We start from the raw sequence: 25,530 nt of genomic DNA on the forward strand, positions 1-25,530 counted from the left end.
GTCTTTTCAGCCCCATACATCACATGTCTTTGACAGCTGACACATGCTAGCAGCAGCCCTGATCGGAGAGTACTCTGATCGTGGTTGTTAACCCTTTAAATGCCACAGTCAATTCTGACATTGGCATTCAGATGTTCGGCTTGGGATAGAAAAGTCCTGAATGACCCCCACACAATTAGATTGTCATCTGGGTATCATGGCAGCCTGGTGCCCCTCCAGCTATCATAGTTTGCTTATTAATAGAACGCCAGTAAAAATACAGTTATTGTAGTGCAGTACTGTAAATTGTATTATACTGTATAAGTGATGAAACAATCATAAGTTCAAATCCCTTGTGGAGACTTAAAAAAAGTAAAGTAAAGATGTTTGTAATTATTAGAAATATATATATATATATAATTTTTTTTTTTTTAAGGCTAGTTCCACACGGCGATTGCAATTTTTTCCCCAATAAAATGACGTCTTTATTCCACAATTTTTGAGCAGCAGCGCTGCTTTTTCTCGCAAAATCATCGTTGCTGTTCACGGTTTTCTCTTGTGTATTTTTTTAGTGAAAGTCAATAGGACTTTCTAATGTTTCTAAAGTTTGTTGCATTGCAATGCAATAAAAAGGAAGCTACATAGAGAAACATGGGAGATAAAAAAAATCGCACATCGCAGAAAGATAGAGTATTCCGCAATTTTTTGCTCTTTGTATCAGTGAAAACATCGCTAATGGAAAGGAAACCATTGTAAATCATTGGCTTCATAAACTACTTTTTTACTGACTCTTGCATCATGCGAAAATCGTACAATTTTTTTTTGCCCGTGTAAAACCACCCTAAGGGCTCAGTCAGATGAGCGTGTTTTTGTGCGTACATACGCATGCACAAAAACACGCTTCTATTTACAACATTGCATTCCCTATGGTGTGTGCACACGTCCGTGTTTTACAGGTGCATGCCTGCAAAGATAGGACATGTGTGCACCAAAGGGAATGCACGCATTGTTTTCAATGGAGCCGCAGCTGCTGCCAGCGGCTCCATTGAAAACAATGCTCTGCCAGCTCCCTGCATTCTTTTTCAGGGAAGGGCCTTACATATAAGCCATTCCCTGAAATAGAAAAATTTAGGTGTAAAAAAAAATATGCAGGCATTCTCTTCAATGGAGCTGCTGCTGCTGTCAGCGGCTCCATTGAAGACAATGGTCTGCTGGCACATCTGAATTGTTTTTCAGGGAAGAGCTTTACATATAAGCTCTTCTGTGAAAAAGAAAATTTTTAGTGTTAAGAAAAAAAAACAAAAAACTTACCTGTCCGCTGCTGCTGCCCCCCCCCCCCCCCCCCCGCAGGGATGAAGAACACATCTGCCGCATGCGGCAGATGTTTCCTTCATCCCCACTCGTTAAAAGAATTCCCTGCTGCTACATCTGCCACATCTGTGGCAGATGCAGCAGAGGAATTCTTCAATTCTCTACCGCAGATGTCACACATGTCAGCTGCGGTAGAGGATTCTGCTGCCGGCAATTGATTTCAGGGAAGGGCTTTGAATATAAGCCCTTCCCTGAAAATCAAGTAAAAGTGGTTTAAAAAACAAAAAAAATAGATCCCCACCTCCCTTCAGCTGCTGGGGCTCAGCTGCGTCTTCTCCTGCTGTCCCCTGCACTGTGGTGCTGATCTATCAGCAGGCGGGGATTTAAAATCCCCACCTGCTGAAGCATCCAGGGGTTTCACATCCAAGGAATCCCCTGCTGCAGCTGTCACAGCCGCAGCAGGGGTTAGCGATCCTCTCACATTGCTTTCAATGGGGTGGCAGTAGCACTGGCTCCATTGAAAGCAATGGGATGACATCATGGTCCTCTACCACAGCTGTGGCAAGGTGCGAGTATTTTGCGCAGGTAAAAGACGGACATGTGAACACATCATAGGAAGGCAATGGTTCTATTAGACGCGCTTTTTTGCGCACATAGGCGCCTAAAAAAATGCTCATCTGACTGAGCCCTAAATGTAAAAAAAAAAAAAAACAGGGATCACATCCAAAATTCAAAAAAAATTAAGTAAAATTGGTAAAGCTACATCCATTAAAGTCTAATTATTTAAAATATGACATTATTAATCCTGGACAGTGAACACCATCAGAAAAAAACGCAATAGTGTTTTTTTGTCACTTCATCTCCCAGAAAAAAAATCCAAGAAAAAAATGGGCTCAGAAGTCTTGTGTACCCCAAAATAGTACAAATAAAAACTACAAGTCCTCATAAAACCTCATCAACGGAAAAATAAAACAGTTATTCGGGTCAGAATATGGAGACAGGTAGCAATTTTTAAAGTACTTTTAAGTAGAACTACATAGAAAAATAACTCTATAAATTTTGTATCACCGCAATCACACCGGCAGACAAAATAAATATAACATATCATTGTCACCATGAATCCCATAAAAACACCCGTCCCTCCAAATGGCTTTTTTTTAATGGACCGCAGAAAATTATAAATCATCCCGAAAAAAACAAGCCCTGATGTAACCAAGTCACTGGGAAAATACAAAAGTTATGATTTATTGAATGCGTGGATGGAAAAATGGAAATGAGAAATCCAAAAAGGGCTGCAGTGGGACGGGACTCCATTCTGGATAGCAGTCATTGAGTTAATAGTGCCTGTTTATGCATCACGTGTAATAACATATCAGTGAGAGCGATTTCCCACAGAGAAATCAGATATTACCAGGGAAAGTCCGCTTTCATAAATTTTTTTTTACATGCACACAAAAAGTAATGAAGCTGTAGAACAGTTTGTCACCAAAAATGAAGCTCAGTAAGACCTGTGGCCTTTAGTGAATTGACAGTCTGGTATCAGAGAACAAATCATTTGTATCATAAAAGAAAATGTGCTATGGGATAGACTCCTTCAAGAAGGCGATTTAATCTTTTATAATGTTCAACAGATACACACAACATCATAGATGTCTGGAAGCACAAGCAAAAACAATTATAGCGCCAGAGAGTTTATTCTCATCCTCTAGGCACAAAATCCTTTAACATCTTTGTACCACAAAAGGTCAGAATGATAGCAGCGAGTTACAACGGATGCTGTGCCTATATCTGTATGTGCGTAGGGAAAACAAGCAGGTAATCTCTAGAGTGCCGAGTAGTGTTGAGCGAACCGAAACAACAGAACCTTGTTTTGGGTCGAACTTTGCTAAAAATTTAGCTCAGCATGGATGTGAGTAGAGATGAACGAGTATACTCGCTAAGGCACATTACTCGAGCGAGTAGTGCCTTAGCTGAGTATCTTCCCGCTCATCTCTAAAGATTCGGGGGCCGGCGGCGGGGGAGAGCAGGGAGGAATGGAGGGGAGATCTCTCTCTCCCTCTCTCCCCCCTGCTCCCCGCCGCAACTCACCTGTCACCCGCACCGGCCCCGAATCTTTAGAGACGAGCGGGGAGATACTCGGCTAAGGCACTACTCGCTCGGGTAATGTGCCTTAGCGAATATACTCGCTCATCTCTAGACGTGAGCCTTAGGCGGTTCGGTTCAAGCCAACCCACTAAAATTACTCCTCCTCTTCCATATAAATAATCGTGAATATTATTACGAAGTTAAACCCTACACAAACACAGAGAGAAAATACAAACTCCATGCAGGTCCTTGGGCAGATTTTGACCTCAGTCCACAGTGCTACAAGGAACAGTGCTGACCAATGAGCCGCCATGGTCCTCCTCCTCTTCCTTCTATTCCTTTTCCTCCTCTTCCTGCTCTTCCTCCTCCTTTTTCCGGCATGGTGTCTCGGTGGTTTGCATTCTTGCCTTGCAGTGCTGGGGTCTTAGGTTCAAACCAGAGCAAGAACATCTACATGGAGTTTGTATGTGTTCTCCCTGTGTTTGTGTGGGTTTCCTCATAATAATAATTATTGCAGGAGGAGGAAAATAAGCTTTATGACTCTTAAACAGTGTAATATACCAGTTTTAGGGTTTTTGGTGAACTTCTGGTTTGGTTCTAACTAGAGATGAGCGAGCATGCTCAGTTAGAACAATTACTCGAACAAGCATCACTTTTTTCGAGTAACTGCCTACTTCGGTGGACAGCATGGTGGAGCAGGGGGGGATCTCTCTCTCCCCCCCCCCCCCCGCTCCCTCCCACAACCCCCCGCCCACCCCTGCCGCCCACCAAATTTTTTTGGACGAGTAGGCAGTTACTCGAAAAAAGCAATGTTCATTCGAGTAATTGCTCTAACTGAGCATGCTCGCTCATCTCTAGTTCTAACTAATTTGCACACAACCAAACTTTTTGCTGAGTTTCAGCAAATTGGCAAACTTTTTAAAAGTTTGCTTTTGAACCCACAATGCCACATACTGACTTGACTTGAGGCTTCCCATGATGGCAACTTCTTGGGTCCCCTGGTTTTCACCCTTTAACCCCACCAATCAGGATCTGTTTCTCGCTGCAGGGACCACTAGGCCGTTACTCCAAGTGTAGTCATGGTTGTATGACAGCCGACACAAACTGGTCAGGAAAACTGTAGAATGGTAGCAGAGGAGTAGGCAGAGATGTGGTCATGATATAATTTCGAGGTCAGGATAGCAGAAAATCTTGTGTAATGATATGACAAGCTAAGGTCAGGACAGGCAGCAGATAGATATAGTGAGGTCCAGAAACAAGCCGAGGTCAGATCCTGAGCACTGAAATGAATGGCCTACCATGTAATACATGGATGGTTTGGTTTCCAAGAAGTTTTTCTGCTCAATGATGTCTGTATGCTCAATGAGGTGCTGTAAACAATAAAGTTTACTTTTTTGGTTCTTTTTTTCTTTTTTTTTGCATTATTAGCATCATTAACCAATTATTCCAGAAAAAAGTCTGTTATTTATATTTACTAGGCTGTAAAACGTATCTGCTATTTTGTAATGTGTCTGTTTCTGGGCTTCTTATTTCTTGTGTTCATTATTAAAACATATATTTCTATTATGCGCCTCTTCTGAGGAGGAGACAATGAAGAAGAGCGCACTGTCACTTTATGAATAATTAAAGCAACATTTCTGCAATTGGTATAATTTGTTTGCTACAAAAATATTGCTGAAATCAGTACAAAAACGTATTGCGGTGGTTTCTATTTTTAAAAGTCATTTTTCATTCCTGCTGCTAGGAAAACAATTAGGAAAGGGCTTTTCCTTTCGTGTATAGTGTAGCAAGTAGTCAGCGCATCAAAGCTGGAGTCCTGAGTAGTGGCGGGGTCCTCCACAAATAGCTTGTAGTCACGAGATTCAGAGGCTCTTTATATTTAGCTCAGAACGGCTGATAATGAGATCCAGGGCGCCGGCCTCGCTCTTCTAGTTCACTTGTTACAATCATTAATTGCAGTATGTACAAGTGAAAGATAAGGACTAATAAGCAGTATATGAATTATTTATTTACAAGCAATAAAGTCCATTGTAAGAAAAACAAACAAACAGAAGTTTCTAGAAAATTGTTGCAAGTCCTTTCCTTCATTTGGTTTATCCTCCCCATTTCCAAAAAAATCATAACTTATATTTCCATTGACATGCTGGGGTGGCTTCACATGAGCGTGTTTATGTGTGTACAGTTGTGAGCACAAAAACGCGCTCCTATTAGAAATATTGGTTTTCTATGGTGTGTTCACATGTCCGAGTTTTATAGGCGTGCAAAGCAGATACCTGCAAAACATAGAACATGTGTGAACCATAGGTCCGTGGTGCCCATCAATATTACCCAGCGGGGAGACCCCTTATCACTGAACACTGTGACAGCACTGTCACAGTGATCAGTGCAAGAGTACTCCCGGCAGGAAGTAAAGAATCCCCTGCCACAGCTGTCAATGGGATCGGCACTGATGCAGTCCTTTTGAAAACAAGGGGCTGCTGGCAAGCCCTGCAGGGATTTTTTAGGGAGGGGCCTACCCTGAAAATCATCCCTAAAATGTGTTAAAAATAAAAAAAATTATACTCACCCCTCCTCAGCTGCCGGGGCTCAGGCGCGTCCAGCCTGTCTTCTCCCTGCACTGCTCTGAAGCTCTTTCAGCAGGTGTGGATTTAAAATCCCTGCCTACTGAAAGGGCGGTATCCGATTGGCTGAGCGCTCAGCCAATCATAGGCAGCTCTCAACCATTCATTGAATGACAGCTTTGTCCTGCCTGTGATTGGTCACAGCACTCAGCACCTGGCCATTTATACAATTCAATGAATGGCCAAGCACTGCCTGTGATTGGCTGGGTGAGGGGATTCTTTACCCACGCGGGGAGTCCTCTTGGCACTGATCACTGTGGCAGTGCTGTCACAGTGTTCAGTGATGAAGGGACTCCCCGCGGTGAATATTTACATGGCAGCAATGGAGAGGTGAGTGTATATATATATATATATATATATATATATATATATATATATATATATACTTTTTTTTTTCTTTTCTTTTTACACAAACAGGGATGATTTTCAGGGGAGGGCTTATATTTAAAGCCCTTCCCTGAAAATCACTTCAGGGTTTGCTGGCAGCCATTTGCTTGCAATGGGGTCGTCGGCAACAGCTGCAGTGCCTTCAATGCGCACGGACCTGCATTCACGCGTGTTTGTGCACGTACGTGGGTGCACACTTTTGTGCACACCTATGTACGGCACACGCACCCGCTCGTGTGAAGCCACCCTTAAGGCTTGTTGTTTACACGACAAGTTGTATTTTTCAATAATACTATTTAATGTACTGAAATACATTTAAAATGGAGTGAAATGGGAAAAAGAAAATCACCCCTTTTTGGGAAGCATTGTTTTTACAGCATACACACTGCAGCAAAAATTACAGGAGACCTTGATTTTGTGGGTCAGTATGATTATGATTATAGTGATGCCAAACTTATTAGGCCTCGTGAGATAAGTCTTCTCACTCACCTCCTAGGTGTCTCCTCAAACACCTTCTAGGTGCTCTCCTTAAGGAGAGATGATACTCCTCCCCCAAACCACATCGTAGATCTCTCACTAGCCAATCCAAAATCCTACTGCACACTGATGAGGAGCAAAACCCCAGAAACATCTGTATGTGTATGGATTCTGGCTTGGTTTTGAATTCCCATTCATTTTTATAAAGACCTGTATAAAGGGTTGGACATTGCTTTGTAGGATTACTGCCATCCTATAGGCGGCGCTGCAGAGGTATTGTTCCATTTTACTTACTTGCATTTAATAAATATGACTTGACAGAATGGCGTGTAAACAGTGTATGGCAGGGCTGTTGTGTACGTTGGAGGTGTGGCTATGTATGTAAATGGGGGACCTTAAGTAGTAGTAGTATGTGGTAGTTTTGTTGAGGATGACTTATATGACTCCAGCTCATCTGCGTTGTGTAGTGGCGTGAGACTGGAAGAGCAGAGCCGTGTACTCCTGCGAAAGTTGTGCGGAGGAGGACTTCGTTGAGAGTTCCTAATTAACTAGACATAGTGTGGATGTCGTTGTCGGGTATTGAGTGAACGGAAGCAGTCAAACTGCTAAAAGTTGAGGAGGGAGAGTCAGGGAAGAGGAAAAAGGAAGAAGAGTAGGGGTTCTTCTGTGGCTCAGTGGTTAGCACTGTTTCTTTGCAGTGCAGGGTCCTAAATCTAAATCTGACAACATCTGAATGGAGTTTGTATATTTTCCCCGTCTTTCATAATAATCACTTTTATCTGCTTAGCACATGCTTATTATACAGATCTTCACATCACTTGATATATTCTGTCTAACCGCTGAGCCACAGGACCACCAATGTTTGGCTGGGATCATTACTCTGGTGAATGTTTGTTTCAAACTAATTATACCTGAGATTAACTTATTTCCAAAGTTCAGCAAACTGGCCGAACCAAACTTTTCAATAGTTTGTTCATCCCTACCTCTTTCGAATGTCAAGCCAGTGAGAGCCTAAGTTGCGCGAGTTGAGTAGTTCTAGAAGATTGCTAGAGACTGAGTAGAGCCAAGCCAGTATCGAGTGCCAGTCGCCATACCCTGAAACATCCTGTTATTACTGTTTTCCTGAAAGCTTCTTAAGTAAAGAACTATCCTCCACCACCTTGTCTCATGTTGTGAGACATAACTTGTGACCATAATGATTTTGTGAAGCCCGCATTATCTACAGATGATTCCAGTCTACAAGCTATGGTAGCATCATCCAGTCCTGTTCTTTATGACCTAATTGGCGAATCTGTGGTCAAGGCTTAAAACTGCAAGATTGGTCTACAAAGAGTTTGTTTTCTGTAACCGTGGACCCACATCACTCTGCATAGGGGCTGTATACAAAAGTAATATATGTTTTTTTAATTTTTGACTTTTATATTTTTTAGATGCATTGGTTTATTAAAAAGTTTATATGACCTTTTAGAAGGATTATGCTTTGCTTTAAATGAGGTACTAAATTGGGAGCAGGGGGAGTGATGGTCGGTGGGCAATTCTCTAGGTGCAGCTTTACTAATGATAGCACTAAGTGCATTCTCCTAGTGTTCTATAATAAAACTCTACAGCCCAAACCATCTGTTCTTTCCCCCAAATTAGCTTCCTGTAATGTGTTTGAGGATTTGTACTAGACCTTAATGGTATTGCAGTTTCTCACTTTAATTCGAGATGGACTTAATACTGTAAATGTACAATTATTGTTGATTCCCATTGTATTCAATGTCCTCAAATAAACTATTGTCATTTGTGCCGCCGAACTGTTATTGTGTTATGCTTTAATCTTTTTTAATGGGTTTAGCTTGGAATAGGATTTGGAATCACAAAAGTTTAATAAATAAGAATTTGGGTTAAGAAGAATTAAAAATGGGATTTCGGGGTCATGTAAAGGGCTCATTAGCACAGTTGTTTGTATAGATGCCCGTGTAAACTGTCCAGTATTGTTGAAGCCACAAGATGGGTAATAATAAAGCTTACTGGAAGTGTTATGTAGGATACGATTTAGGCATCATCTATCACTACAGATGGATTTCTTTAGCCAGCTCAAATAATTATCAGTAAGTGACTATACCAATTAACCCTAATAGGCTTTGCCTATCGAGTTGCCAGTTGAGACGTCAAGTCTTTGCTGTCTGTCATACTGCTGTATCCTGGAACCACTGAGGAAGTAATGATGATGCAAGTAGTATAGATACAAATGGTCACCACACTTTGAAACAACTCATGCTTAGGTGACAGCCAGTGTGATGACAAGCAAATGAGTAAATCCCTTTATTTACCTAAGGCTAGTTTTACATGGCCAAGGCCGTGACACTCAACCCAATATCACGCTCGGGAAAATGTGATGTACCCATGCTAAAAATGCCTCCCATCACTTCAGTACAGTTGCAATTCTCCAGCACGGCTTCCGTCCATGCCGTAGGATCGGCAAGTGTTTCAAATTGTTTTCAATGGGAAAACTTGTATTGTACTCGTTTGCAATGTGTTTTCTGGCCCCATTGGAAACAATGGGTGAGGCGTTCCAAAGGAACGCCCTAAGATAGGACATGCTGTGCTTTTTTTCCGGCACCGCGATGCGGGAAAAAAAAAATCACTCGTTTATATGACCCCATTCAAAAGAATGAGGTTCATGTTCATGCGAGATTTGTGTGTTTCGCCACTTATAAATCTCACATGATTTTCTTGAGCATGTGAAAGCAGCCTAAAATGATGTTTTATGATGAAAAATGTATTTGACATGCTGGCCACTAGGGGGCTCACTTCATTCTACTTTGCCTATTGTCATCTGAAGGCCATCTGTAGTAAGAGATATCAGGACAGATCACAGGAATTTTGAAATTGTTGTAAAAGTCTATGGAAAGGGGAGGAGTAAGAGAGAGAGACTGATGCAGAGATTCTCACACAGACACCGCAGAGGCTAATAGTAAGGGATTTATTGTATCAGATGTTACTAGAATTGCATCCACACTGCTCAGTACTACTGTGTAATATAACAGGATGAAAGCAGCACAAATATCTGTCTTGTGAGTCTTCCATACAGGAGAATGTGTCCATTGTCAGCTTGTATGCCATTGTTTATTATATTCACTCAAAACCATATGTTGTAAAAGAGGATAAAAAACCTGCAATACATACAGAATGGGAAGAGTTAGCTAAGCAGCAGCACATGTGAAAAAGACTTGGGTATACTAATAGATCACAGAATGGACATGAGTCAACAATGTGATGCAGCAGCAAAAAAGGCAAGCACAATTCTGGGATGTATTAAGAGAAGCATAGAGTCTAGATTTCATGAGGTCATTATCCCCCTCTACTCTTCCTTAGTCAGACCTCATCTGGAATACTGTGTCCAGTTCTGGGCACCCCACTTTAAAAAAGACATAGACAAACTAGAGCAAGTTCAGAGAAGAGTTACCAAGATGGTGAGCGGTCTGCAAATCATGTCCTATGAGGAATGGTTAAAGGATCTGGGAATGTTTAGCTTGCAAAAAAGAAGGCTGAGAGGAGACTTAATAGCTGTCTACAAATATCTGAAGGGCTGTCACAGTGCAGAGGGATCAGCCATATTCTCATCTGCACAAGGAAAAACTAGAAGCAATGGGATGAAACTGAAAGGGAGGAGACACAGATTAGATATTAGAAAAACTTTCTGACAGAGAGGGTGATCAATGAGTGGAACAGGTTACCATGGGAGGTGGTGAGTTCTCCTTCAATAGAAGTGTTCAAACACAGGCTGGACAGACATCTGTCTGGGATGATTTAGTAAATCCTGCTGTTACGTTCGTGTGGGCAGCTAAACACCAGGCCCACACGAATGTGATCCAAAAACATGGGTTATGGGAAACTGACCCTGTGTTGCAGGGAAGATGACAAGGCCTGACCTACAAAGCAGGGTGATCACCTCAATAAAGGCGGCTCCACGCTGGAACCTTGGCCCTGCTCTCCCTAAAAGGGTGATACTCACAACCAGGCAGAACTAACACATTAAATGCACAAACTCACTTACCGCAAAACCTCACACACTAAAGCAGATGGTAGAGCTGAATATAAAAGCAAATGATTAGTTCATACATTGTCTAATGAACTTAAGCTGCAAGGCCCCAACAAGGCTCCTCGTGTCTTGCAGTCCCGACTCTAGCAAGGCACTAAACAGGCAGCACCTGGCACTACACACACAGCAAGCTGCATGCTGACCAGACACTACTCACACGGCAAACTGACCAGACACTACTCACACAGCAAGCTGCAAGCTGACCAGACACTATTCACACAGCAGACAAGACTCAGGAAATAAAGCTTCCTCATTGCAGAAGGGCTGGGGTATATATCTATAGCCAGACCTGGGGGATTGGCTGACCTGAACAACCACACCCAGCCAGCTCAATAAACCCTCACTTGTGCAGGTGGGCTCCTGGAACCCTGTAGAACAACCAACTCCAGCAGCACAACCTAACACCTGCACTGAGTAGGGGCTTGGACCCGATGACCCTGGAGGTCCCTTCCAACTCTACCATTCTATGATTCTATGATCTGGCATGCAGCAACTCATCAGAGCTCAGCACAGAATCACAGGGCGTCTGCACTAAAGGCACGGTCACATGGGCCAGGGCTGACATTGTGACATCACCCCAGCTTCATTTCGAGATTGAGGCCAATATGCCACAACATACAGGGGGATGCCACAACATACTGTATGATCACCAGATATAATGTTATTCCTCTAGAATGCAAACGGTAGTTTTTTCTAAAAAGTTAGGTACACTTTGAGCTTTAATTCAATTATTCCTGTAATAAGTTAACATTTGCTAAATCCGTACTTTCACCAGAAGGTGCATAAAAATGAGCCATCTCAGACAGTAAGAAACATTGAAAGGCATCAGTTTAGCATATATCAGCACCCACCATCTTTCTTAAAACTGAACATCTCATCTGTATATTTTTGTGCTAATAGTGAAACCTTTTGCATTTTTCTACTCTGTTTTTATTTTCTTATTGTAGATCCTTTCTTCTATTGTCAATATATAACTAGGGGCGGCCATCTTGCCTGAGCGACAGTTAGCAGCATGTATAGATATATTTTACAGCAGACTCATGGACCATTCACATAATGGACAAGAAAGGACTACTGACTTCTAAAGGAAAATGTTCTAGGCATGCTCCCTGACCTGTGCAGAGGCCGTTGTGCACGTAGGGGAAAGATGTGATTGGTGACTATTATTTATAGACTTTTCTGACAAAGTGTTGAGGGCACGTTCTGTAACATATGCAGGGGAGGAGGTGAGCTGTGACCACTTTTTATTGTGAATGGTGTTTCCTTTGTTATCTGTACATAGATGTCACTTTTCATTGCAGTTCTGCCTGTGATGATAATGATATGACTGCTTAGTTTTGTCTACAGATGGTATTCTTAGGGTCAGCATGAGAACTGCAGGCTTTTAGGATTAAATTTTAAAAAAAAATTAAAAATTGCGAAATGGTTCTTTTTTTTTTTTTTTTAAATCACCAAAAGTTCCTAAAAAACGTTTAACATAAAAATGTGATATAATACAAGAATATACAATGTTAGTTTCCCATGACACATGACCATTATGGTTGTATTTACATGGGTGAGAGCGATATAAGTCTGAGAAAATCGGATCTATATCGCACTCGTTTACCTGAAGTTTTTCACGTGATTGTCAAGTGTGTGCGATGCAATTTCATGAAAAAAACATGTGCTATGCATTAGATTTACTTGCGTTTTTTATGGGTGCGAAGAAATCTCAAGTGGTTCGTAATAATCACGGCCACATAACGGGCTGTCATTTACTATCAGGATTCTCGCCCATTCATTGTATGGGCGAGAAAAGATAAGACTTGCCCTATTTTTCTATGTGCGGGGGAGATCGGGCGCTACCTATTTCCCTGCGATTACTTTCAAACTCTGGCTGGAGTTTGAAAAGTCGTCGAAGGGGAAGGGATTCCTTTCGTTCAGGTGCCGCTGAGCCTAGTAGTGCCCATGCTTGTCTGAATCCGCCCTGAATCCTATTTCTTCCAATCACATACTATACCTTTCAATGAACTGATTTCATTACTAATCCGCTCTTTACTAGACATTTAATAGTACAATAAAAGAAGTTATTCCTTCTATTAGAGCTTGACCTTTATACCGCAATGTTTGATGCTTCACTAGAGGTTTATTGCAACTTTATGTCAAGAAGAAAATGAGTAAATTGGAAAATATGCAGAAAAGTTAGAAAAGACGAAAGCAAAGTGTTTATTCCAATTATTGTTACTGCTCAATAAACGAACACAAAATTTTGCCAGAGTAAAATAAAGTAATAAAATGATATGAGATGTAATAAATACATGGAAAAAGTTGACTCGCAGCTATGAGGTCAAGTAAGGAAATTAAACTTTGAGGGAAAAATGCTCCTCTACACGGCAGTGGATGATCTTTCCATGCATTAGAGTACATTTATTTAAAGGGAGACTGTCAGATCCTCTAGGATCACTTGGGGCGGCTTCGGATGAGCGTCTGCACGAATACTCTCGCCTCAGCGCAATATATTTGCACAGTGCACAAGGTTGATTTCTGCACATGTTGGTGCATAGTGATGTACTTTTTTGCATATGCAGGGCCTGTTCACATACGCGCACCCCCTCGCTGTGATTTAAAAGGTTATTTTTCCTATTGAGGTCCAGATGTGTTCACTATTTCACAGAATTGCACAGCATGTTGTGCATTTGCACGCATATTCAGTGTGAATTTGCACCCACCCTCCACCCCCTCGTAGACCTCTATGGTGCCCTCGGTGTGAAAATACGTAGTAAGATAGAACAAATCCTACTTTTTTCAGCGTTTGAGAAATCAGTATGTTTTTGGAGTGTGGGAGGATACCCAAACAAACAGAGAGAGAATATATAAACCCAATGCGGATGTTGTCCTTGGTCAGATTTGAACCTAGGAGCCCCGGAGGAGGAGGAGTATTATGGCTCTTAAATAACTTTATACACCAGTTTTAGCGGTATTGGTGAAGATTTGGTTCAAACTAATTAGGACCAAACCGAAATTTTTGCAGAAATTTGGTAAACCTGCTAAATCAAACTTTTCAAAAGTTAGTCCAAGAGAATTCATCAAATACCCAATAAAGAACCCCGAGGGGGTTGAAACATGTTCTACTGTATCATTTATTCTAACGGTTCAAAAAGTATTGTTGATTATAAATTTATAGCAACATGAGCTTCTAGTGTTTTTATTCCACGCACTAGCGCCATTGATAGTGGTTTCCTTACTAATCATCAAAAAAATTTAAAAAGTCATGACCACTGGAACACAAAAGGGATTTAAAAAAAGACATTTCCAGGGAGTTTTTCCAATTTTAATGTGACTGTTCTCAGTAAGAGAGTAAGAGGGCAGGGACATGGTGAACTTTATTTGCAGTAGATAAATACCAAAGACAGAGGGTAAGAGGGAAAAGACATGTTGGGATTAATAGCATTTAGATAAATAATGGGGGGAGGGATGACCATAACAGTAAATAATTAGTCCAGTGACAAGGAATGTGAATTTCTACTTCCGACCTGCAAACAAGAAAAATAGAACAATACCTCTGCAGCGCCAACTATCGGATGGCAGCATTCCTTCAAACTAATGTATGAGTTTTTACAAAGTCTGTAAAACAATGATTGGCTATAGCACTAGGGGGGTGAAAAGTATGTGGATTATATACATAATGTGATTACTAAGCCTAACTCAGTCTAGTTATCACTTTTTCAGACTGGATGGGTAACTGCTTCACTTTTCCTCTGCATCGGTTTTGATAAGTCTTCATCCTTTTCTTGTTGCATCTCTCAATGAAACATGTACTTTTAGGTGGCATCATTATGGCCCAATAGCGAAAAAGAGACCTTGGCAGCATGCAGGGGTACTAGAAAAAAGTAGACTTTATTGCCCCATCACAGTGGATTACAGCGACGTTTCGGCCGTCAGGCCTCTCTCAAGCATTTCTTTGTCCCAGTCCTACTGTATGTAAGAGATGGACTAGGCAACTAGGAGAAGAGAACTCGCTAAGACAGAGTTAAAAAGTGATTAAAATCTAACACACAACATAAGAAGAAGACCTCAACAATACAAAACAAACACAAACTCATTATATTAAATACAGTAGGATCAAAAAAAAAGTTTTTCCCCCCCTCTTTTATAGTAATAATAGCTACCTGCAGGAGAGAATGTCTCCAGGTGACAGCTTCCTATCACTTCATCTCCCTTGGATACAGAGGAAAGACTCTGCATTGGTTCAGCTGCATACAGATTTTTCTATGTATTTTCCCATCACGCCTAAAGTACGTGCACAGCGTTCTCTATGGCCATATATTGTTCCACAGAGCTTTAAATAATTCTATTTTTTAATAGATAGCTGGCAAGCAAGTAGTCATAGGGGATTCGGGGAAATTTTCATCCGAGTGACACAGTATTAAAAAGAAGAGATTGTTATTCCGGGCATGTCGCTTTGTTTTCATGCATCACGCAGCCTCATAGTTGTTCTTATGCATCTAACTGGATTGAAATGACTGTAAAACAGAAACACTGGATTTCCACTTAAGACTTTCAGCCGCCACATCTTAAAAAGTAAAATAGCATTTCCTGGCTTAAAACGTCAAAAAAACTCTAAGTGAAGCTCCGGTTTAAATAATGTACAGATGTAGCAAAAGCTAACTTGACACTTAATGCATTAAATAGACAGTTTCTGCAAACGAAATTGACTTTTCCACAGATTTGTTCTTTTTAAGTGACAATTCACAGTTTGCTGCTAGTGTGCATTTAACAAGTTAGGTGTCAAGTTAATTCGCTACATGTGTATCGGGAAGTTGCATGGAATCGCTTAAAGGGAACCTTTCAGCACTTTTTATGATTGTAAACCAACTGACTTACGTATATACCCTGTGTTGTCTGGTTTCCACTCCTACAGCACATTCCAGAAGGGTCTGTTTTACGTTTTTTAGCATGACACTAGCTACATATTTGGTCCATTCATCGAATAATAGCCTTTAGATTTTCATCATAGTACTTGTAAGGATCATATTGTAACCTTCCAGCAGTAAATCAGAATGCTTTCTGCCTTTGATGCACTGGCTCGGTCTTTCTCTTTTAAAATTTGGGTCTGATGCTGTTCTGGTGTCTCTGCAGCCCTTGATGACCTGGCTCTTGGGTATACTTATGGATCATAGACTGAACATGAGTCAACAATGTGATGCAGCAGCCAAAAAGACAAACACAATTCTAGGATGTATTAAGAGAAACAGAGTCTAGATCACACAATGTAATTATCCCCCTCTACTCTTCCTTAGTCAGACCTCATCTGGAATACTGTGTCCAGTTCTGGGCACCCAACTTTAAAAAAGACATAGATAAACTGAAGCAGGTTCAGAGAGTTACCAAGATGGTGAGCGGTCTGCAAATCATGTCCTATGTGGAATGGTTAAAGGATCTGAGAATGTTTAGCTTGCAAAAAAGAAGGCTGAGAGGAGACTTAATAGCTGTCTACAAATATCTGAAGGGCTGTCACAGTGCAAAGGGATCAGCCCTATTCTCATCTGCACAAGGAAAGACTAGAAGCAATGGGATGAAACTGAAAGGGAAGAGATACAAATTTGATATCAGAAAAAACTTTCTGACAGTGAGGGTGATCAATGAGGGGAAGAGGTTGCCACAGGAGGTGGTGAGTTCTCCTTCAATGGAAGTGCTCAAACAGAGGCTGGACAAATATCTGTCTGGGATGATTTAGTGAATCCTGCACTGAGTAGGGGGCTGGACCAGATGACCCTGGAGGTACCTTCCAACTCTACCATTATATGAGTCTATGATTCTTTCCTGCAATACTTGAAGTCAGGCCTCACTCTATTCCAGAGTCATGCAGGCCTTTATATCCTGGCTTTTTCCTGCAATACTTGAAGTCGGGCCTCACCACTCTGAATCTTATTTTACCATGGATTATACAATAAACCTCATTGATTGAAACTGTAAAAAAACCTGGGCTTATTGCGCAGAGCTGCTAATCCTCATTCCTTAAGTTACTCCAGTAGAATGAAAGGGAAACCAATGTATTAGGACAGTGCTTCAGGATAAATATAAAATCAAATTCGATCAGCAATGGTTCAAAGACAAAACGGGGGAGGACTCACCTGGTGGGAAAAGCTGGACCAGGAGAGGTACCAGTCATTACAGCAGGTATTCTTCAGCTCTTGCATGTTGGTGTCCGACGCTCAGCTCTCACGCAGTGTGTGTGGGCATCTGCATCCCTCTGGCGGAACGCACACGCCGATGCTTGCATGATTCGCAGTGCCAGTGGCTCCAATGTAATCTTGCCCCCTCTTAGAATTTTTGGCGCACAGCCTCTTGATACATTTACAGGTTACCCTGCAAGGTTTTATTATGCTAGAGAAAGGGGGTTTTAACCCCCGAAACACGTTACATGGTACCTAATTCTTGTCCTATGTCTACTTCTTCAGGCCTGTCACACGGGCGTTTTTTCATGCGATTTGCGGATCGCATGACGGATGCGCATCCGCAAATCGCGTGACCGGCGCGCGCAAGTCGCCCGCAAATCGCCCGAAAATCTGCTCCTAGCCGCGTTTCATTAGAAACGGGCCGGAGCTGTCCAGCGCATTGCATTCAATGGAAACGGCAATAGAGCCGGCTCCATTTAAAGCAATGCGCTGCGGGCGAGCCCGGGATGAATTGTCGGGAAGGGCTTAAATATATAAGCCTTTCCCTGCAATTCATCCTAAAATGTGTAAAAATAAAAAATATATATATATACTCACCTTCTCCCGGCAGCCGGAGCTCCGTGCGGCCGTCCTGCAGTGGGTGTGAAGGGGGTGTGAGTCAGACCTGCCCCCTGATTGGCTCAGCGCTGAGCCAATCAGAGGCATGTCTCACTCACCCATTCATGAATTCATGAATGGATGTGAGTCAGACCTGCCCCTGATTGGCTCAGCGCTGAGAGGCAGCAGTCACTCACCCATTCATGAATTCATGAATGGGTGTGTGAGTGAAACCTGCCTCTGATTGGTCAGGGCTGTGACCAATCAGAGGCAAATCATTCAGCAGGCGGGGATTTTAAAGCCCCGCCGGCTGAATAGTGCCGAGAAGCAGTTCAGGAGAACTGACAGCGGCCGCGGCTGGACTCCGGTTGCAGCGGAAAGGTGAGTATACAATTTTTTTTTATTTTAACACATTTTAGGATGAATTGCAGGGAAGAGCTTATATATTTAAGCCCTTCCCGACAATTCACCCTGCGCACGCCGGCAGCCCATTGCTTTCAATGGAGCGGCTGTATTGCCGGCTCCATTGAATTCAATGGGCAAACATCGTTCTTCTCTGCCACAGCTGTTACAGCTGTGGCAGAGAAGAAGGATTTGTCTTCTATATGTTCTCAATGGGGTCGGCGCTGCTGCCGCCGGCCCCATTGAGCGCATATAGAGAAGAGAACAGGAATCGCAGATCGCAGATAGGTGCGATCTGCGATTTCTGTTCTATAATTTATCGGACGAGCGCATAAAAAGCGCTCATGTGTCCGATACCATTGCAAAGCAATGGTTTTATAAAATCGCCGGACGCATGTGCATGCGCAAATCGTGGCTAAAAACGCCCGTCTGACTAAGGCCTCAATAAAAGATCCTCTGTGAGATTGTTTATCTACCTATGGCTTTATCATTTTGGGAGAAGTCTGTATCTTCACCAGACCCCTCTTTCAAATAAGTGCTTCCTTACAATTATAATTGAATGTATTCTAGGTGATGTACCTGAGCGCTGGACCTTTTTATACACGTTTTTGCTAGTTAAATAAAAGTCATGCTGTGATTGGTTGCTATAAGCAAAAAATGGTTGACCGGCCTCCAGTCCCGAATTTTAGGTTGGACCATGAAAAGTATATGTACCAAGTTTGATTAAGATCCATCAAGGCATGTAGGAGCCTATGAGGGAAAAAAAACATACCTTATGAAATAAAGTTTTCAAAATTCCAGTGTTGTATGCAATTAGGATCGTAGCAGTCCGGTAGCCATGCCCAGACCATTCCTCCCACTAGGAATATGCCATCTAATTATAACCTTCCACCATTGATTGACATAGATGATGTCTCCTCCGTAATCCACAATCCCATCTAAATCGTAAGCATGAACTGTGAACCCAGAGATCGGTGCACGCACATTTAGTTTAGCCCTCTGTCTTTACAAGGTTTCTACTGTGGCAGTGCTGATTTAATAAATCTGTCTCCCAGAAATCAAACCAGATAGGGAATTTGTGCATGCATAGGGTCTTGTACATCTGCCCACCATAGAGATAAACTAACTGTGCAGACAATATTATTTAGTTACTATATGAGGCACTTAAAATGGCTTGTTCAGTTGTAAACCATTGACAGCCTGTCCCCAAAATACACCATCAATAGTAGATTACTGGGGGTTTCGAACTAATTCAGACCATACTGGCTATTTTCAAAAGTTTGGCGAATCGGCCAAACGGATTTTTTCTAAAAGTGTCGCGCATCACTATTCATTAGATTCGTAATTTGGATGTCATTGCAGAGGGTTCCACCTCACTTATCTATAGGAGGACAGCCGAATGTAGTAGCAACTCCTCCAGAGACTCCACACAACCGTGCTTTACATAGTCACCCATTTGAATGAGTACAACCTATTAGATACAGCAGCTGTGATGCGGGACTTCCCTTAGCTTCCCTTTGCGATAACAGATGCCACTAATGCTGCATTTAGACTGAACGATTAACATTCAGGAAATCATTCAAACGAGTAAAACTAAACGATAATCATTCCCCTTCACAGTAAGGACTGAAGTTAAAATACAAATTTTATTAGATTCATGTTAAAAGAACTTAATCACTCGGGCACAGACACCGAACGCATATTCCAGGATTATAGATACTTGGAAACAAATATCTGACAGACAGGACAGAACATACACTGTTAGGGCTCGGTCACACGATCGTTTTTTGGTCCAATCTGCAGACGCGCTTGCAATCTGCAGATCTATAGACCCAATGCATCCCAATGGGATCGGTCACATGTCCGTTTTTTATGCAGATGTGCGATCAATTATAGGACACAACGATTCTCAGAACGCGCCTATCTGCGTTCTGCAAATCGTTGTGTTCTATATATGCGCTCAATAGGGCCGGCGGCAGCAGCGCTGACCCCATTGAGAACATATACTAAGATTGTTCTCCTCTGCCACAGCTGTAACAGCTGTGGCAGAGAAGAATGATGTTTGCCCATTGAATTCAATGGAGCCGGCAATACAGCTATTGAATGACAGCTGAGAGTTGCCTCTGATTGGTCCCTGTGCTCAGCCAATCAGAGGCAGCACTCACTATGGGTGAGTGAAAGCTGCCTCTGATTGGTGAGGGCTGCGACCAATCAGAGGCAGCCCATTCAGCAGGCGGGGATTTTAAATCCCCGCCTGCTAAATTCTACAGAGACCAGCCTATTCTCCTATTGTTGATATAGCATGAGCAGTAAGCTAGCCTCTAGAGATAGTGATAGATAGATTTAGTTATAAAGGCATAGCCTCCGGCCTTGAGGCTAACGTCCACATTCTTATAAGCATGAACATTTGTCCATTAGATCCACAATCGGTCTAGATGCTAAATCTAAGCACCATATTTAGACCTATTGTCGAGACAGCTAGCCTCTATAATACGTTCAAGCTTGTTAACAGTGTCTATAGGGCATTGACCCGGGCATTATAAATAACATTGGTCTGACAACTTGATCGATGCGCCATTCTTGCTGCAAATCAGACATTGTATTAATAAAGATAGCATCAGTTGGGCGCAGCCTTCACCAATTGAGCACCAATACCGCTCTCTAGTAGGATAATCACTCTATGTGGACAATACTCCTGATGATCCGCATAATCCAGTGGGGAAACGCGTCGGGTAATACCCATCACAACGAGTAATACACACCACAACAAGAGTAAAATACACTTTAATAAGTGGATATCTTGGAATATAAAGTACTACCACTCGATATATAAGTGGATATAGAGTTTATCATTACTAAGTATGAACAATTTTGAGTAATAAGTGGATACAATCTGAGCTTGAATAGAAAGAGATAATTCGATATCATAAGAGTTAGTGTATACCAATATGAGGTGTCTGATACTAGTTTCATCCTTCCTGCGTATCAGAAAATAAACAGGAATACATCATTTTCATAATTCCTTCAGACACTCTTTGGTAATACACACTAAGGCCTCCTTCCCACGAACGGATTTCCGCTACGTAATTTGCGGCGGAAATCCGCTGCATTGCCCGCAGCTATTAGGTTCTATTGAACCTAATAGCTCAGGGCTCACAGTGCGGAATTCCACCATGGAATTCCGCACCGTGAAATCTCCCGTCCTCACCCGCAGCATGCTCTATTTGCCGCGGGTGTACGCGCAGACGGCTTCCATTGCAGTCAATGGAAGCCATCCGTTCACGCTATCTCCCGCTGTAACTTCCCTGCCCACCGCCGCCGCCTCATATGATGCGGCCGGCGCGTCATGTGACGCGGTGGGCGTGTCATGTGACGTGGCCGGCGTGTCACATGACGCGGCGGAGGTGGGCGGGGAAGCGTCATGGGGGAGCAAGGACGCCGGATCCGCAGGTAAGTTTGGGGTCTTCTGGGGAGCGCCGTGACGGGCTCCGCCGCGGAATTCCGCGGCGGAGCCCGTCACGGCCGTGTGCAGCCAGCCTAACAGTGTATGTTCTGTCCTGTCTGTCAGATATTTGTTTCCAAGTATCTATAATCCTGGAATATGCGTTCGGTGTCTGTGCCCGAGTGATTAAGTTCTTTTAACATGAATCTAATAAAATGTGTATTTTAACTTCAGTCCTTACTGTGAAGGGCGTTCTATATTTTGCCTTTTGGACTTTCTGTCTCTGTGTGAAATAAACGATAATCATTCCGTTTAAACACAGTCAATGACTGAATGACGAATGAGAATCGGGCGCTTCCTGTTCGTCCTTCAGTCTCAGACGACATAAAAATCAGCTCGTGTACTTATCATGCTGTTTAAACACTGATCATTCATAGGAATGTGAAACATCGAATAATTAGAGAACGAGAAATGGACGATTCTTAACGAGAATCGTGGAGTCTAAAAACGCTGCGCGGATGAGCTGGTAATGACATCACCAGAGTGTTCGCCCAAGCAAATAACAATCGTTCAGTCCTCGTCCCATGTAAAAGATACGGGATCAGTAGGGATCAGCCAGTAATGGGACTGGGTGCAGTTTTAATGGAAAGCTTAGACTGATTGGACAAACCCCAAGGTCTATCGAATGGAAGCAATTTGATACTATCTTGCAAACTAAAGCACCTCGCTTTGACTACAATTTGGTCCTCGACAGGATTTGTCCTGCTTGAAAGAGCAATTTAGAAAATACGAAATACATCATTGCAATTATGTACTGCCGATTCACTTTTTTTACATGAACACAGTATGGAAAAATTGTTTGATTATATTTTATTTTGCGCAAGGCAGCTTCAATAAGTCGCGGTCATGTGATGCGCCCATTGAAGCGCATTGCCTCCAGCTCTTCTTTATGTTTCATAAATAACCTGAAAAAAAAAAAAAACATTTTAAATACCATCTCGCACAAAGAAACAAATAGCTTCACGTACAAAGGTGCTAAGATTCCACATATAAATACTTTATAAGTACAAACAGCACGCACAAAGACAGGCACCGACCGAAATGACGAAGTTTATAGTCCTTACAAAATACAAGTGGGATAACAGCCGACATTTAGATAGATTTAATATCAGTGAGAATGTTTGGTAATAGTCCCATCATTTTACATTATCAGCTCCTTGCCATGGAATTTCAGATGCGCTCAGGCTATGTTGACTCATTTACGGCTTTATCTGCAGCAGCTGGCATGTGTTTTCTGATGCAGTCGATTCAAGGTGTCTAAAAAAAAATCCCGGAATCGCTCAATTATGCATAAGAAAATGACTTAATTTATCACCGTGAATTATACTGGTGGTTAGAACAGAAGGAAGGAACATGGGAGAAATATGTACCAACAGGAAAGATAAGGTGGGTGAAGATAGAGAGGAAACGGATTTCTCCGAGACGTTGCAAACAACAGGATAGGGTTCAGAGCCGTGATAACGTAATTATCTGCCGCTATCCGTTCTTGGACGAGAATTCTGAGCACATTGTCCAAAAAAACGTAAAGGGAAAAAATGGCAGAAGTGACAAAGAATTCTTTAAGTATGGATAAAAATGTAGCGGTGTAGAGGAATGAGTCTCTGACAGAATATGATGAATTACCTTATTACCGTGCCTCGCATGACGAATGTACTTGATTGGTGTTACTTCTTGGGGATAGTTGAACTTATCCTGTACAAAAAAAAAAGTTAAACGGAAATTGAAGAAGTTGACAAAAATGTAACACATTGATTCGCAGTTAAAAACGATGTAGATGTAAGAAAAAAGTGTCAAAATCATTTTTTTTTTTATTTTGTAATTTTATATAGGGATTAGAGATGAGCGAACCGAGCCTGTGGAATCTGAATTTGGGTCAACTTTGTTAGAAGTTCAGTTTGGTGAGAAGCTGAGACTCGGGGGGTTTGTTTCTGCCAAACTAGTGGTGGTGGTATGGTTGTAACTCGGTGGTTAGCACTGTTGCCTCGCCGCACTAAAGTCCTAGGTTTAAACCTGACCAAGGATAACCACTGCATGGAGTTTGTATGTTCTCTGTGTTGCTTCTTCTTATCCTACTCACTATCTTCCAGAGATGGAAGACTTATGGTGAATCATGGTTAGCACTCTTGATTTGCAGTGATGGAGTCCTAGGATTGAATCTGACCAAAAACAACATCTGCGTATAGTTTTCCGATTCCATGCAGATGTTGTCTTGGGTCAAATTTTGGACCTAGGGACCTAGAACCACAACACGGCAAATAAATAATGATAACCATTGAGCTACCTGCGTTGAAGAATCCCCCCCCCCCACCCCCAAACACACACTTTCTCCTTAGACAATGGTGGCAACTCTGCTACAATCAAGATTTGTGAGAACTTAAAATACTATGTTTGAGAACAATAATTGAAAATATATTAAAGGGGTTGTCCCGCGAAAGCAAGTGGGTCTATACACTTCTGTATGGCCATATTAATGCACTTTGTAATGTACATTGTGCATTAATTATGAGCCATACAGAAGTTATCAGAAATTATTCACTTACCTGTTCCGTTGCTAGCGTCCTCGTCTCCATGGTGCCGTCTAATTTTCAGCGTCTAATCGCCGGATTAGACGCGCTTGCGCAGTCCGGTCTTCTTCTTTTCTCAATGGGGCCGCTCGTGCCGGAGAGCGGCTCCGTGTAGCTCCGCCCCGTCACGTGCCGATTCCAGCCAATCAGGAGGCTGGAATCGGCAATGGACCGCACAGAAGCCCTGCGGTCCACCGAGGGAGAAGATCCCGGTGGCCATCTTCACCAGGTAAGTAAGAAGTCACCGGAGCGCGGGGATTCAGGTAAGCGCTGTGCGGTTTGTTTTTTTTAAGTCCCTGCATCGGGTTTGTCTCGCGCCGAACGGGGGGGCTGTTGAAAAAAAAAAAAACCCGTTTCGGCGCGGGACAACCCCTTTAATACACGCTGTAAAATCCTTATTGCATAAGTCTGCACACCCTTCTACAATACGAATAGTGATGAGTGATTATTGGAAAGATCAGAATGCGAGTCACCAATGTGATTTCCCAAAAACTCAATGGAAGCAATAATTGGATTCACTAATTTGGCCTCCAGAAGGTCTTTAATTTGTGGCGTTGGTGCCTCTTCAATGAAAGGCCTTTCAGTGTGGGAACCTAGGTTCAAACCTCATCAAGGACAACATCTGCATGGATCTGAAAAACTCCATACATGTGTTGCTGTTGGTCAGATTGGTCAGAACTTTATATACGGTCACAGTTGTCCAACCACATTCTACATCATACCTAGCGGTATTTTACAGTTGATGGTGATATAGCCTAGCATAACCACAAGTTACTTCTAGATCAGGGATAAAATGGAGGAAATGCCTAAGAGACCAATCACATGAAAGCTTTTATGTTCTATTGCAATGGACAATAAAATAGGTCATTTAATTAGTTATTTTGAACGACTCTTCCGTTTCTTTGCCTCCACTAGTTTTTACACATAAGGCCTAGCATCTATAGAAAAGTCTAACATTTATGACACATTTATCTAGTTTATTTCTCTTCTGTCTATGAAGAATCCATCAAAGTGTTGTTCTAGTTTTTGACTACATCAAGCACAAGGTCATTCTCGTAAAACTTGTATCAGAATTGAATGTGCCACAGTTATATTCAATAAAGAGATATTTTGTGTCACCGATCAGACGGATATGCTTTTCAGGATTTTTTGCATTGTGGCATGGTAGGCAATGACATCTTTATTTGACTCTGACTTTTACCTTCTTGAAATTACACAGTTGATAAAAAAACAATGAAAACCTGATTTCTGGTGGGAAAATGAGACGCTGGTGAAACTTCTTGGATTGCAATTTGCTACAAGCACATCTTTCAGAAGTAGCATTTCTATACAGTAGTTGTCATACAGCACATCTAATACT

This window comes from Eleutherodactylus coqui, chromosome 4 (assembly GCF_035609145.1).
Source record: "Eleutherodactylus coqui strain aEleCoq1 chromosome 4, aEleCoq1.hap1, whole genome shotgun sequence".
NCBI classification, from domain to species: Eukaryota; Metazoa; Chordata; class Amphibia; order Anura; family Eleutherodactylidae; genus Eleutherodactylus; species Eleutherodactylus coqui.